The sequence below is a fragment of the Amblyomma americanum genome, chromosome 4 (assembly GCF_052857255.1).
Source record: "Amblyomma americanum isolate KBUSLIRL-KWMA chromosome 4, ASM5285725v1, whole genome shotgun sequence".
Lineage (NCBI taxonomy): Eukaryota > Metazoa > Arthropoda > Arachnida > Ixodida > Ixodidae > Amblyomma > Amblyomma americanum.
The window spans coordinates 112,968,680-112,973,155 of NC_135500.1; positions in this window are offsets into that span (position 1 = coordinate 112,968,680).

Consider the following 4,476-nt stretch of genomic DNA (forward strand, 5'->3'; position numbering starts at 1 on the left):
TTTGGTTGCCCACAAATGGTGTGTGCTGTTATAACAGTCACGCCATAGCTTACATGAGGACAAATTCTCGGTCAGCTATTGATTTAACTTTAGCTGCCAATGGTATTGGGGTATCTTCGTGGTCTACGATTGACCACGGTACGTCAAGTGACCACTATCCAATCACTTTCACTATTGCATGCAGCCCGCTTAGGGCGACTGGTTACGCACATAAGTTAGTCAATAATACACTGTTCAAGAGACTTCTAGGTGAGGCCTTCTCGTCGGTTGTTCCCTCGGATAATTCTGACCGCTGTCCTCAAGTTTTAACTTCCGTGTTAGATGCCACTCGGCGATCAGTCTTTACGGTTCAGTCAACCGTTAAAAATATTCGAGCGGTGGAATAAGCTTGCGAAAAAACTCATCGTCAGAGGAAAGCCGCATGGAAGAGCCTAGAGCATAACCAGTGCCCTAAGAATTGGATCAATTACAAATTCTTTGTAGCATCTTTTAAAAGAACCATATCTAAGGCTAAGGATGTCTACAATGCAAATCTGAACCCCTAGTTTTCCAACCAAGTCAATCGGAAATCTCTCTATAGATACATGGAACGTACTAACGTGCTGCCATTTCTCATACAGCTCAATCCACTGTGCTGACCCCTCGGGATGAAAAAGAACAATTGGAGTCCATAGCTCAAGGCGTTGCTGCGCTTTTTTATACTCGCACTGTCTTTCCTTCGACCCTATTCTATCTGAGTGCAGATTTTACTGAGGTCTCTGTATCTGATTTAACGTCTATAGTAAATTGTCTGCAGTCTGCTACCCCTGGGGTTCACCGAGTGACTGTTGTCATGTTGAAGATACTAATGCAAGACTTTGCCCTGGGCCTCTTGAAGATTGTCAACTCGTCTTTGGAAAAAGCCTGGATTCAACAAAATTGGAAAGCAGCGAAAATAATTTTTTTGCTCAGAGACCAGACAAATGGTTTTGAGCTCGACAATATTCGGCCCATTGCTCTCACATCAAATTTAGTTAAGCTTGTAGAAGGGGTAGTCTTCAGCCGCCTCACGAATCATGTTATGTCTCTTTGAGGCTTCAGTGAGGCTCAGATTGGTTTTCGCAGTGGGTGTTCAATTTGGACCGCGCACATAGACTTGGAGAGACGTCTTAGGGTTGCTATGATGCAAAAAGAGGTATCTGCATTGGTTACTTTACATATTGCTTAGGCGCATGGCAGCGTTGAACACAACATTTTGCATCAAAAGCTAGTTGGTGTACAACCTCCTTCGTACCTCTTCGCGTGGATAAGAGAGTTCTTAAGAACCAGATATTTCTTTTGCACTAAGGATACATTAAATTCTAACACATACGCCCAGTCTAGAGGTGTCCCGCAAGGCTCCGTTCTTTCGCCGTTGTTGTTTAACATACTAATGCGTGATATCACTATTCACCCGAAAGTCAAAATTTATGTGTATGCGGATGATAATGCTTTTTTCGCTTCTGCCAAATACATTCATATCCTGTATCAATTGTTGCAGGAGTATTGAAATGCTCTTGAAGTTTGGCTCGACAGCATGATGTTCACTTTAAATGTCAACAAGTGCGCCGTCCTTGTTTTTCCACCGTCATCCCTTCTTTACATTTCTTTGTCGTATCATTCTATCCTAATCCCGCAAGTTGATTCGGTTAATTATTTGGGTATACTATATGACCCGAAGTTAGACTGGCGGCCCCATATTAAAAGCATTGTGCTTAAAGGTAGCGTGCCCTTGGCTGTTGGTTAGGATCAGCAACAAAAAATTTGGTATGCGTCGCGACACTTTGCTCTTTCTTTATAAGGCCTATGTGCGGCCAATACTTGAATTCGGCTCTGTTCTATTTTCTTGGCGCCCAGAGTACGAGCTTGAACCCCTGTTTGTTATGGAACGCCACGCGCTCAGCGCCTTTGTTTAGGTCTGTCTAAATCATTGGCGAATGCTGTGCTGTACTTGGAGGCGCGGATATCTGATCTTAATTCGAGGTTTCAGATTCTTACTGTGCGGACGTTTTTAAGGTCTTTGGAGCATGTTCCTGGATTGGCTAACCTCATTTTCACAACGAACCCCTCTATTCTTTTGTACTTCTTGGCCTAGGTACAAGCTTCCTCAGGTTGTGTTCACTAATTCACTATTGTAAAAAATTTCTATATCAATAAATTCTGTAGTACCAGTTATCCCCCGCCGCGCTGACACTGTGGCCTCCTTTGATGACACCCTCCCAGGGAATGCGAAAGATCTGCCTCCCAGTGTATTAAAAGGGCTTATTGAGGAGTATCTGGATAATTTTCTTGACCATATAGCCATTTTTACAGACGCCTCCCGGCAAAATGAAAAGACAGCCATTCGCATTTACTCAATGGCTCTTGATTGAAGTTATTCATTTCGGGCCCCTGACTATACCATATTTTTGTCACCGAGTTTCTGGCCATTGAGTTGGCCTTAATCAGAATTCCCTGCAATATATCTCAGGTTATTATACTTTCAGACAGCCTTTCAGTCTTGACAGCATTCGATAATTCGAGAGATACTCCTATGAGCCATTCCCTTCGATTTTTTCTTCCACCACATATTACAGAAATTCGTTTTCACTGTGTCATTGTTTCTAATGAGAGGGCTGAGTTTTTAGCTAAGTCCGCCCTTGGGGGACCTATTGTCCCATTCGTCCCTAATACTGTCTTCTTGACTGCAGCATGCTTTCAACAGTTCCAGCGCCTCCACTACTTGACCCATGAGCCTCTTCTTGCTGTAGCAGATTTTTAACACCTGGTATTTCCTTGGAGTGTGCGGAAGTGCAGTTCGAGAAAATGTGAGGTGTCCATGAACCTCTTGCGTTGCAGAATACGGCTACTAAATCTCTATTTATGTCGATCAGGGTTATCGCTGACCAACCTTCGTGAGTATTGTGGCGAAATAGAGTCAATAGATCACTTTTTCTTCTTTTGCCGGCGGCTCGCTTCTGTCCGCAGATCCCCCTTGCTCGACTGGGGCTCCCTATTACTATTCCGATCCTACTCTCCTTTGGGGCAAGCGCCAAAGGATATGCCTTGAAGCCTGTATGCGATTTTATTCACGCGTATATAATTCCATCAGGTAGATTCTTATGCTAAAATGTGAATTCACAGCTTTTTAATTTCCTTTTTTTCACCTTTTTTCGTCCAAATTTGCGTCTTCCTCACAAAATTATTCAATTACTCCACTCGCTACCCATGTGTGCGTTTGTATCAACAATGTACCCTGGCCAATCTCCCACCGTCGGCACGTGCCATTCAGCCAGAGGCCATCATCATCATCATTATGAAGTAGCGCGTCCGCCTCCTAATCCAAAGTTGCCGGTTGGGTTCCGAGATCAACCCGTAAGTAGTTGTTTTTCTAAAGCTTCATACAGAAGGCATAAAGGTCTATTCTAATCCTGGAAAAAGAATCAGGATATGGGACAAGTGTCTACTCTACCGAAAGGCGTTCGTAGCACCCCGTCATTTGAAGCAATGCATGCGTCCTTGCTTTTTATTCAGCGTCATTCGAACAACATCGCTTGCTCATTACCGGTTCGTCTCGCGAGGTTGGCTGTGCTTTTGCGCGCTAAACGCCTGATTTTTATTTCCAAGGGTCGCTGGAACTCGTGGCTGATTCTTCGAAGTTCAAGCGATGCCACGAAAACTGCACGGCCACAGCGTTACAGTACGTGCACTCGACACACGGCAAGCGCACCGCTGGACGATGTATTCGGCGGCGAACCCTGAGGCTCAAGAGTGTGCCCAACTTTCAGGTGCAGGATTCCGTAGAACTGATCCATACAAAGGCGACTTGACAAATTTTATGCACTGATTTTTTCGCTCATTTCTCGTCATTACAGTGGAAGGGCTACAGTTCTAAATACACGCGAAAAATAACGTGATCACACAATATAGCGGCAGGTAGTGCAATGAAGCAGGTAAGCTTGCATAATGGCAAGAATTATGTGAAGACACTTAAAAGTGAAACAACAATACCGTAACATCATTATTGGCCTGCACGCACAGACACCTTAAAAGTACGGAAACAGTTACCTCGCTTGGAATGCTTATAAAAAGAAGGCGAATGTTATTATTATTATTATTATTATTATTATTATTATATCATTCGCTAACATGGAGGAAGACAAAGAGGTTCGAATAGAGATAAGGAACAGGCTGGCTAGAAGCCATTCAGCCCGAGGACATCACCATCATCACATCAACAGGAAGGCGACTGGCACCACTAGACGCACAGCACCTGCTTGCTCCTGAAAGGAGAGCGAAGACAAAGGATGACCTAACATAGATTAAAAAACACGAAGTGATTCCACGATACATTACCGCACGCAGCAAATCCAGACGAATATAAAACTATGAAAGCTGTTAATACATCGGTATATAATTAACAAGAAAGATTAGAACTCGAGGCATTCGAAGCTGGCAAGTAGGAGTTTGTGTAAGTTT